Source organism: Metopolophium dirhodum, chromosome 1 (genome assembly GCF_019925205.1).
Source record: "Metopolophium dirhodum isolate CAU chromosome 1, ASM1992520v1, whole genome shotgun sequence".
Lineage (NCBI taxonomy): Eukaryota > Metazoa > Arthropoda > Insecta > Hemiptera > Aphididae > Metopolophium > Metopolophium dirhodum.
This window is the reverse complement of record NC_083560.1, coordinates 152,969,003-152,982,217: the sequence shown is the minus strand read 5'-3', so window position 1 is coordinate 152,982,217 and position 13,215 is coordinate 152,969,003. Positions and strand designations below refer to the sequence as shown.

Here is a 13,215-nt window from a genome sequence, read left to right as displayed (position 1 = left end):
AGCATACTTTAAACATTTATAGATAATATTTATTCAGCGTGCATTATAGACTAAAAATAAATATTATGGCATTTAAAATCAGACAAAAAAAGTATTGATTTACAGTTGAATTCATAATAGTACTTATATAATAGGTATAAACAGTTATTGTTTTTTCTTAAGTACCTATATGTCTGACGTTTCCCTAAGTAATTTTTATTTTAGAGGATAATATATTCTAAATAATTTTAACTACTTCTTCAAATATTAACATCTGTTATCTGTAACCAATATTTTTTAAATTTATGTATACAAACCATTATTACTGTTCCCAGCAGCTGAAAATGCCAATTTTTCTTTGTGTACAGTGGGAGTGAATATCTGGTGGTTTTCTGGTGATGACACTTTAAATGGTGATGAAGATGTATTATATATGGCAGTTGTTTTATATGCTCTTTCTGAAGACTTAATTTCCAATACATCTAAATCATTATAAAAGTATACTTATTTGACTCTTATATTTACACATAATATAATATAATAATACCATTATCAACTAATGTGCTTGGTTTAAAAGCAGATAATTTTCTTGCAACAGATGATATTTTGTTTCTGCTGTTGGGAGATGATAAACACTCACTATCTATAATATGAAGCAACACCAATAGTTTAAATATTTAAAATCAAATATTGACGTATAATGTATAATAAGTACCTTCAATAGAATCGTTGAGTGGTCCAAAAAGTGTTCTTTTGACTTTTGAAGGTGGACAACCTCCTAAGATCTGGTAATTAGTATGACCTTAAAAAAATGTAATTTAGTTCTTTGAACATGAAAATATTGAGTTATTAAATTATAAATACATTAATTTAATAAACAGATAATGTTCGTAAATGTAAGTTCAATAATAGGTCAGTATTCACTCTTATATACTTAAAATAACATAAGTTTGGTTCTGCTGAACACAAATTTGCGATAATGGGTCAGAGAGAACAAATAAATAGTGCTCTTAATTTACAAACAATTTTTATATAATATCTAGTATTTTTATATCTATTTAGTGAGGTATTTTAGTTTGATAGTTTCATAATTTCCATGCATTGTAATTTGTAATAGTCACAATGTAAAATCAAATAATTTATAATGCAAACATAGATGATAACTAAATTTGGTTATTTACCTGTATTAAGATGTTTTGAATGTTTTTCCGGATTATAACTCTTATCTATATCACTGTTGTCGTAACTGCTGTCATCACTGCTGTCTTTGTTACTCAATATCACTATATAAATAAAAATCATTTATCACATAGTTTTTAGAAAAAAGTAAAAATCTAAATAATTTCTAAATAATTGAGGATAATACTAATTATTTAATTTATAAATTATTTTGATTAAATTAATCACCTTTGTTGTCACTACTATTCAAATTGATCATTGAAGGAGGATCTTCAATAGCATTTCCAGACAATTTATTACTATTGTATGATGGTCTCTTTGGTTGTTTTGTTTTATCGGTTTGTTTTATTTCCATGATATCATCTGTTGGTCGACGGTGTCGTTGGTTACGAGTTGACTTATCATCTTCGTAAGTTGACAACCCTGATGTTTCTTGGGCCATTATTAGTCTAGAACGTACATCTTCTAGACTAGCTAAATAATAAAAATAATATAAACATTACAATTTACGATATACCTAATTATACAAATATTAGTCAAGAAAATTACCAATATTTTTAGATATAGGCCTTGCCTTGAAATAATCAAATTCCAATTCATTTGGTTCGGAACGACGGACAACATATTTTTTTGGATTTTTTATACTTTTCTTTGGCCACGCACAATAGCCATTCTTAAACCAATAATTTGGGACAACTTCCACACAATTTTCGTCATCTAAACATATAATTGTCCACATTATAATTAATTCTTTAGGTATTTACCTATACATTTGAAAAATATACATCAACATTTAAATAATGTTTGCACAACAAATATAATTATTTGTAATTATAATTATAATTTATAATTATTTTTTACCTCTAATTATTAAACAATAAAAAATAAAATAAATTTTAAATTTAACATATAATATTATAAAAGCCAAATGCTAAATTAGTAAGAAAACAATTAGTAGTACACCTGTTATATAGATAGGTACCTAACTAATATATTTTTTAGTTACAATATATTTACAAGAAAAATATTAAATATATTTTTTTTTTAACTATTATCAGTTTAAAGCATGAATAATTGGATAAGCTATTTTTTTTCCATCCAATTCAAATAATATAATTTTTGTTTTTATACAATCATGAGACCAATAATTATAATTTTCTGATAGATTATTCACTTCATAAATGTTTAAAAATGTTGAAGTAATAGGATTATCATAAAAAGATGTTTTAGTTTCAAACATTTTTCCAATAATAATAATGTTGTTTGTTTCATGTAGGTTAACTATATTTTCAACTTTAATAATTTCATTGGATTTGTTTAGTATATAAGAGTCAGCTTTTGACCCAACTTTAATTTTTATATTTTTTAAAAATAACTTTTTGTATTGGGTTCCAACAATATTTTCTAAAAGAGGTCCATCAGCATGTTTATGTTTCAGCTCTTCACATTCTATCAAATTATTGGCAGGTTGTTTGACTTCAATACAATTTTTTTCATTCAATCTTTTTATTATTTGTTGCAGTGGCTTATCGTGTTACGTACCATCTTTTTTAATTGTTTTAAATAATTTTCAAATGGAAAAGCAGCAATGTTATCTAAAGGACCAAACTTTTTATAGTCATCGGTAATATGAATTAGCCCATGGACATTAAAGGACATTAAGTGTCTTCCATACAAAGTTTCAAAGTTTTGAACAAAATAATTTAATACATTTTGAGCATATTCTACATAATTGTCCATATTGTGTGACAATAAAATAGTCATAGCTATATTCAATGACATAAAATGTTTATAGCAGTCATGATTTAAAATGTTTTTAAAGACAATTGGGCCAGTATAAATTAATATTTGACGGAATTCAGTAGCTTTGAATCTATTTAAATCACATAACCCTCTTGGTTTGCGTGAAAACTCGCAAGGTATAGATGATCTTAGTGATAAGAGTGAAGAAGATAATTTTTTTGTTGTTAAGCTAGGTAATCTTACATTTAAAGGGCCTTTGTCAATCCATAAATGTATTAATTTGCGCATTATACCGAGACAAGTTAGGTGCATATAATCAAGACCAAATAAGCAAGTTATATTATCAATAGGTAGTTCTGACAATATCGAAATCGCACTTTCAACATGATGTTCTTCATGTGTTCTACTGATGTAATCATTATGGGTACGTTTTATTGTATTTGGATGATAAGGAAAACAAGTTCTGTTTTTAAGGTATTCCCCTTCAACAGTACATCGGGTGCAAGAATCAAATCCAGAGTGACCTTTGATTTTTAAAATAAAACTTTTTGCAGGCGCGTCTAAGCTGAAGCCATCAATCTTTACTTGTTTGGTTATACCATTAATATTTATACCAAAATGTATTAAAGTATTAACTTCATTAACAAAATCTCTTAAAAATTCATTTGAGTCTTTAGGTTTTTCATGACCCCAGTATACACCAATAGGAAAAACTACATTTCTTATAGATCGTATGTAACCAAGAATGGGCCAAAATTGACTACAACTACTTTTGGATAAAGGTAGTCCATCTATTCCGATTACCACTTTAATTACATCAGTATCACCTATTTCAGTATAATGAAAATGTTTTTCAATAGCAGAACCTAAACCAAAATGATGATAAAAACCAGGACTAACGATTTTGAGATTTTGAGCTTGCTCCAGAGTTCCTGTTTTTAATACTGTTCGTGCATCTATTGGCATTCCTGAAAGGCCAGGTATACTTTTAAAAATTGGCAATAATCCATTTATCGCATTTTGAGGAATATTAAAATTAACTGCCCATTCAGCTAGTCTACATTTTACTTCTGAGCATAGATCTGCAGTAGGTACTCCAATAGGTATTAATAATTGATTACAATGGGAATAATTATCAGTACCATCTAGAAAAGATGTTCCAGGATCAGGAATATTATTCAATTGAATTGATATATTTTTATTCTTAGCTGGACATATTTCAGAAGTATTAGGTAACTGAACAGCAGTATTTTCATTTTGAATATTTATAAAATCAGTGTTATTTTCTGCACAATTTTCATTGACATTTTCTGATTCATATAAACCCTCATAGAAAACAGACTCAAGCTCTTCTCAGATCCTACGCCTTTTGGTTCTATTACTTGACATAGGTACTAAAAATTACAAAACAAATTGAACACATATAATATTATTATACAAAGGAAATATCTCGGGAAATATGAAATAGGTATATTATCGTTAATATATATTATACATAACCTTGTCTTTAAATTTGTGAATCAGACAAAAAAATTTAATACAGAGTTGGATAATTCAATATTTTATACTTAGTTTACCTACTTCTATTAAATAAATGTTTAGGGACCTATGATTAAATCAATAAATAAGGTAAGAACCTAGTTTATATATAATATACTCATCATAAAATACGATAAAATATATACATTACCTATGTATATATTCAATAGGTATATAAATGGTAATGTAAAAATTCATACCTACTTCATACTTGTGAAATATAATTGTTTATTAATGTATTATTAGATAGGTAATATTCATAGCCAAAACCTAAATATGAGGAACTCTGGTTTGCCCACCTGCCCAATTTTATCCATAATTGGGTATATTACTATATTAATTTGAATTTGATGAAACCAGTTTCTATATAGGTACACTATGTATATAATAAATGATAATATACTTAATATTTGTACATTATTTTAATCACCAACTGCACACATTTTTATTAAATTTTGTTATAGCCTATAGGTATTACCTACATATACCTACCTAGGTACTTGAAAAACATACAACTATTTTTTTAATGTATTCAATAGCGGTAACTAGGTATCCAACAGCTTTATTACCTACCTATATGATATTATTTTTACCATGTAAGCGCATATAAATCTCTCAAGTTTACTATCTTTAATGTATCTAAAAATTTTTTAAATGTAAATAAACATACTATAATATAGATATTAATCAAATATTGTATATAATATAGAAATAATTAGTTTGTATTCCTATATACAAACTATAAGAGAAGGAATAGGCACTTATGTATTTACCTACAATGAGAAAGTACGCATTACATTTTTAAATTAATTTGATACTGAATCATCAATAAAAATATTACGAGTAGATACCTATGCCGCGTTAGACACAATTTCTGTTTAAATAATTAAACTACTACTATACCTAATTATATAACTATTTATTTTGCTAATATAATTTAATGAATAATTAATATTTAATACTTAAGTATCTTACCTGAATATATTATTTGAAACGAATTAAATCCTCTGACGTTTGATGAAATAAAAAATATATATAAATTAATTTAATAATTTTACTATATGAACTTCACGTGTCACGTCTCACAGACCATAGTCTCACAAGTCACAACACAGTATCTGCACTTATATAATATAATATGATACTTAGCATAGACAAAGAAAATAATACTTAGTATTTCACTATTGCGTACAATATATAAAACAATAAAAGCAGAAAAAGAACAACTTTCAACATATTATAAGATCAGTAAGTAGTGACTGAGTGACAATTCAAAACGACGCATTCAGCATAACCTAAAATAGTTAAATGTATAATAAGTAATAACTAATTATGTTACTCGGTGTCGTATATTCGTAATTCGTATACCTATTCGTATATTATCTTTTTCGTTTATACTTTATTTTATTGTTTCATGCCTTCATGGCAGAGCAAAAATATATTATATAGAGAGTATACACACGGACTACGAAGTACAAATGTACAATTCAATATATTAATCTTATCATTAATGGATGGAAAAACCCAAAATGTCCACGGAGTACGGCGAATAATGGACTGGAATAGTTGGTAGGCGGGTGACAGGGTGCCGGCCCGCTATGTTGTTGACCGTTGGGTAGGCTTGCGTGGAGGGAAATATCGGCGAGTACGTTTCGAGTGCTTACAAAATAATATTATAATATTATTATCACCGTCTAATAATTTGTTGCATTTTATATAGTATTTTTAATTCTGAACAAGATTATATTGGTAGGCAAAAATGTTCAAAAATTCGATTTAATGCATGCTAATAATATTACCTGATCTGCCTGAATAACCAATGGCAACCAATAATAAATAAATACTAATACCTAATTACTATTAATTATTTATCTTATAACCAATTAGCAATAATTTAGGTATAAACAAAAATTTCCACTGTAAATCACAAAATCCCCGTTAGAGCACATCCCCGCGGGTGGTGGTATATTATATTATTATAGAGGAGTGAGAAGAATACTTTTTTACCTATTCTCCGCATATAATATACCTACCAAATTATAAAAAAAAAGGTGGATAAGTGGATGTCGCTCTGCTGTACAGTAGGTTACAAGTGGGTCACTGTAATGGATGGTGTTAAATTTGAATTCAATGATATAATATCATTGTATAAGAAAAACGATTCTGAGCGAAAACGGTCAGTCACCCTATGATATTACCAAGTATATTTGATGATATTATTGTGAATAAAGTAATTTATATATAACCTATTAACGTGGAGCCTTGTTTTAAATTTTCAATCCTTAGCCATAAAAGTTAAACATTTTATAAATTTTTAACCACAAAATAATTAATAAATTATAAATTTGATAAATGTTGTCAAAATTTGAACTTTAAATGCTTATAAAAAAAAATTGTGTGGAGGCAACCTGAGTTAAAGCAGCCGCGCAGTTCGACGGCGTATATGTGACTGTCAGGTATTGCCCGCTCACGAATTATGTGTGCGTATGGTAATTGTCGTGCGATAGTAGTGGACTGTAAATAGGAAAATTGAGAATGGGTGACGGAAAATGAAAATGAGAAATAATAATGTCGTTGAATTTTTGTATAAAAATTATCAATTAAATATGATGTATATTAACCGTTGCTACAGGGAAAATTACGCTTAATATTATGTTAGTAGTAGGTGGGGGCCGACCACAAGCGATCGCCAATACAAAGGGACAAAAAATGACAAATAATAAACTTATAAAAATAATAATTCAATAGTCGAGTGACAAAATATTACGAGCGTAAACAATAATAATAATAATAATAAAAGGTGGATGATAATGAAATGTGATTGCGTAGACGGTACGACCTGATACGGAGTAGCTGGACAATCTGCATCGGTGGTGAACAGCTGATCCGCGTTCGGTGGTCGACGCGTGCGTGCGTAGGCTGTCGTCGGACGACGGCCAATAATGACTGCGTGTGCGAGTAACAAAGCGATTACGACACTACGCGTGCGGGTATCAACGGCGGTTACAACACTACGCGTGCGGGCGCCGAAGCGCGTGCGAATATTTTGACTTTAAAACAAAACTGAAGCGAGGACGAAATGGATACGCCGTGATTTGACAAATATCCTATATCCAAAAATGATACGCGGTCACGGCGAGGGCGTGACGCGGGAAAGCGCGAGGTGTTCAAACGACTGAGTAGGTACACGTGCCAGTCGGAACGACCAACCACGTGGCGCGAGGGGCTACGGGCGGCTGAGCGAAGCTTAACGGTTTAGCGAAGTGCTCAACGCTGTTGTAACGATTGACAACGAACGCGAGCACTATGCTGGTGAGCAAAAACGGCTCGGACGGGCACAGAATCACACAACGGATATTGACGGCGACGGCGCACCGGTTCGCACATATACCGGACACACAGACGACAAAAAAAGGCGAGCGATATATTTTGTCAAGACGGCTACGGCGACTTGCGACAGCGACTGCGACTGCGACTAACCTAACCTAACCTAACCTAACCGGCGGTACACAGATAACGGAACGGTCGCGCGTTGGACATTATCCGCGACGATAACGTTAGGGTAAAGTCCAAACTGGCATACGCACCGAACAATTGTGCATATGTATTTTTAATATTTTTCAACTGCTATTAAAACGATATATCAGGAGTCTAATATTAAATTTTCACGCTTTTTTACCCAACAAATAAAAATTTATTGATATTTATAGAAAAAAAAACTAAAAAAATTGAAAACTGACAATGTCCGTAAACAGCTCAAAAAGAGTCAAAATATTTTCAACATTTTATGGTGTATATAAAATGCTAATATAAACATTCAGTGAAATTTTCAAGTATCTACAGTCATTCGTTTTTTAATTACAATAAAATAAGAAAATTGTTACATGAGAAATCGAGTAAATATCAAATGTTGTAAAAATATAAATTTCAGACGCTCATAAAAATTTAATTTAAGTTTCTTCTAGACATTTTTTTTTTGATAAAGGTAGACAAACTTATGAGTAATCTTATATTACATTTTCAAATCTTAGATTTAAAAAGAAAAATTTTTATGAATTCTCATCAAAATAATTTGCTATTTTTCGTGATTTTTCCGTATTTTGTCAAAATTTGAACTTTAAATGCTTATAATTAAAAACTGTGACTAAGGATTTTTAATTTTTTTCATCTGCCTTTGAAACAATAAACTAGGAGCCTTCTATTAATTTTTCAAGCTTTTTTACTCAACAGATAAAATTTTATTGATATTTATAGAAAAAAAATTTAAAAAAACTGAAAACTGACAATGTCCGTAAACAGTTCAAAAAAAGTCAAATTATTTTCAAAATTGTATTGTGTATAGAAAATGCAAATATAAACAACCAGTGAAAATTTCATGCATCTACGGTCATTTGTTTTAGAGTTACACCAATAACCAAAATCGATTTTGTTAAAAATCGATTTTGCGTAAAAATTCCCGTTTTTCCTTAATTTTTCTTTTGTTTTTCACATCGCTTTTGAAAACTACTGGGAAATTAAAATTTTGACCTCCCCAATGCACCAACGATATTCACTTTCCCATCGAACAAGATACTGAAGTCGAAAATCGAAGCATTATTTCGACTACTTATCGTGTACACAGACACAAAAATAAAAAAAAAAATAAAAAAAAAAACACACATCATTGTAAAATCAATACATTCATCGTTTCACTCAGAATCTAAAATGTCATTAAAATCCGTAGAGTCGTTATTATATACGGAGGAGTTTGTAGTTCGTACACTAACACTGTGACACGAGATTTTTATATATTAGATATATATATAAATATACTGTTTTATATATTGACGAATTCGTAAATTTGAATTTCGAATTTGTAACGAATTCGGAATTAATAATAATATAGTATGATTTAGTTGTTATTTTGAAAATAATGTTATAAATGTATTCTAAATAAAACGATATTATGTTATTTTACTAATAATAATATTCTCGTATTGAAGTAATAACAATATAATATTATTGTGTTATTACTTTAAAACTAATATTACAAATTTATTCCAAAACAAACAATACTATATTATTATATTAATAATAATATCTTCGTAATGAAGTAATAATAATATAGTATGATTACTTTTTCGATACCGAAATATTATAAAAAATGTAATGTAAATAAAATAATACTATATTATTTTAATGATATTATCTATCTATCTATCTATCTATCTATCTATACTATATATAAAATTGTAAGGGTTTTTCTTCGACCGCGCTAACCGAGAAAACTACTGGACCGATTTGGCTGAAATTTTTTTTGGCTGAAACCCGACACTGCTGAAGGTTATAGTACCACTTTTGTCAGTAAAAAAGTTCATAAAAGTTCATAAAAAATTAAAAACAATTGTACCTATATTGTGCGGCACGGCGGGCCGCGGGTTTACAGCTACCTGTAACTTGACCTTTTTTTTGTATCGTGTTTGATATCGGCATTCCGAGAAGTTTATCGCACTTACACCGACAACACGCATACCCAATATTCATATCTATACTATATTGTTATTATTATAACTTCGTTATATTAACTAATCATTTAGGCTAGGTTCACATGGACGATGGACGCGCGTGTTTAGATATACGGATTTCTCGATCGCGATAACGAGAACTACGCGTGACTCCGCGTATTGAATCCCATAAATCATTATCGGACCTTTCGGTTGACACGCGCGTTTCGACAACGAAACAGCGATTCATTGTGCAATTACATATTATAAAAATATTTTAATTTGATTCCAATTCGTTAGATTTAATTAGATCTAACAGGTCATCAAATGATTTAATTGACATTCGTCAATAGTACACGCGCGTCCAAAAACATTTGTCGAAATTAATAATAGTTTTAATATTATAAGAAGTGTATGGAAAATACCGATCACGTTTTGCGTTATCGAAAAATACTCTTTTGTAATAATACTCTTGCCAAACGCGTTTTTCCGCACATAGTGTTTTATCAATTTTTATACCTACATTGTTAATCGCTAATATAATACGCAATACCTACTGCTTATCTAACAGCAGGTTATTAGCACATAGCTCACCGCACGTGGCATCACGGACTCTGTCTGAGCTTAGTAGCCGTCGAGTGTGGTTCTTTGCTACGCACACCGCTTTGGTTACGCACTGGCATAATTTGTACTTAGTTTTTTTACCTACTTTTTTACCTTTTTTTCTTACCCAAATTTTGAGTAAGTGGCCAATTCATTATCATGCCGAGAGCGCAAAGAGCACGCATTAGCAGAAGAACTGCCAATGCAACTCGAATATATCCCAGGTAGCAAAATAACAATATTATAACATTATAATAAAGTTACAAACGTAATAAGTAATATTACACAATAACTATTAATTGAATATAAATACATTACAATAATATAATTGTATTAATATAGTATTATTTTTTGGCAAGTTTTAAATTATTATAATAACATTTCAAATATACCATTTTTATAACAATATAAACATAATAATATTTTTAGACTTCAAATATAATGTTTTTATAATAATATAAAAATAATAATATTTTTAGACTTCAAATATAGTGTTTTTATAATAATATTCAAGTAGATCCTATTATATCAAATATTTTATAATAATCGCCATAATAAAGTCTCCGCTCGTAATATTTTCTTCGTATTTGAATTAGCATAATACCTTTTGATTATTTAATTACTAATTTTACATTAACTGATTACCTTAAAAGGAACTTTGAATAAAAATATTTAGTTTATAATTGTTTATTGAGGTGCCAATATAAACTATATTAATAGTATTGATTAGAAAATATAGTAGATATATACCTAAATATAAATATATTATTATATACCTACATAAATTTATTGATCAGTATAAATATCAGTTTTCCATGTATTTTTGTATGTAATTATGCAATAATTTAGAGTAAATAAATTCAACAAAATTTTAAATTTTTTAACTAATAATTACTTTTATTTTAGGTAGGTATTTCTTATTACCTTTTCATATATTGATTTTTAAACATAATTTTTTATTGCCTTTGTTGAATTAAAAATTAATATAAAAAAAATAAAACAGGTATATAAATGCATTATTTTTTTTTTCTGAAAGCTGCTCCGGCTAAATATATTTTGATAGGCGCTTCTATATCCGAATTAGACATGTCTTGAAAATTCTTGATTTTTCTTATAGCATCTAAAAAAATTCAATACAGATTATTATTTTAATAAACTAACTTAGACATCATATTATGCTATCAGAGAAGTAGATATAATTTAACAGGGGGTAACCCACTAACGAAGTAGTTGTATACATAATATATTGTAGACCTACTTAGAAGTACGTGTTAGTTATATATCCTTTTTTTGTACACTAATAATACTTCTATTTACTTATCATCCTTCTTTGCACTTCTGTGTGTTATATAACAGAAATGCAAAGAAATAGATTAGAAGTAATTAGAAGTATAAGTGTAAAAAATAAAGGAGTTGTTTAAAAAACCACATTTGTTTTCCATATAACAAACTTATTGAGTTAAATTTAAGATTTATTAACTGTTAACTTCTAACTCATTGATCTTGTTTTCTCTTATCAATTATTTTTATTATGCTTGTCCACCTTTGGAAATATATAATAAATAACCTCACATAGTAAGTTCTTATTTTTTTTTTAATATTATTACCAAATATAATAGCACATGAAGCTAATGAAGAAAATATCCTTTTTTTCTTCTGACTAACATAACTAAATATTTGCAAAAATTCATCGTCAAAAACTGTTCTTAACATTTGTCTTATTGTTGATGTTAATGATTTTTTTGCCAATCGTTTGAGACCATTAACCTGGAAGAATAAATTTAATATAACTGATTTATTATTATTATTTTTTTATTTGAAAGCAAATTAAAGGGAAATCATACAACATTTTAAATAAGAAATATTTAAAGTGTTATAATCAAACTTATCCTTTCAAAACTATTTTTAAATAGTACTTTAACTTACAACATTTAATCTGAAAGACTTGTTTAATAATTTTTCTTCAAAATTATTTAGTTCGTCCTCGTTATGTAGTGGGAGTAACAAACAATAATCATTATCATCATTAATGTTTGAATTTTCATGACTATTACTGGAAATGCTACCCATATTTATAATAGTTTCAGTTAAAATGTTGTCTATACGTGTTTGATTATGTCCAATGTTCTCAACATCATATTTAATTTTCATAACTACACTCAATATTTTTTTCAATGTTTCTATGTCAACAAAGATAAACAATGAAATGATTTTTCAAGAAATGTATAAGAATAAAAGAGATTAATGTAATAATTACCACCAGAAATTGATTCACTTTGAGTAGCATTAAAAGTTGGTTTGTTTTTATCTATTATACCATGAAATGAAGATGTCCCTGTAGAAATAACAGTTAGGTATTACATAAACTGTAAAATAATGTTCATACAAAATAAATATATTTATATTCATATTAAAATAGTTAAAATACAATTATAGAGTAAAATTATTGAATATATTTTTAGTATAGTTGACATTAATATTCCAAATAATTAAAATATAAGATGAATAATTAATTTATAATAGAAAAACGGACTAATTTGAATAAGTTTTAAAAACATTTTAGAAACTAATTAATTTCGAAACTTTGTTTGGAATGTAAGTACATTTTGTTTTTCTTACCTGAATCAAGCATCCTGGAACTTTTACTTGTAGGTTGATTTACTTCAATGATTTCAAATTGGTTGAATCC

General features: G+C 28.1%; 1 long non-coding RNA gene across 1 annotated transcript; it reads right to left on the bottom strand.

Annotated features, from left to right (window-relative positions):
* Positions 1-352: 352 nt before the first annotated feature.
* On the bottom strand, positions 353-769 carry LOC132934230 (uncharacterized). Its single transcript, XR_009663000.1, has 3 exons — positions 695-769; positions 527-622; positions 353-461 (listed from the first exon to the last, which is right to left on the bottom strand). It is a non-coding gene; the product is annotated as an uncharacterized LOC132934230 (long non-coding RNA).
* Positions 770-13,215: the final 12,446 nt, after the last annotated feature.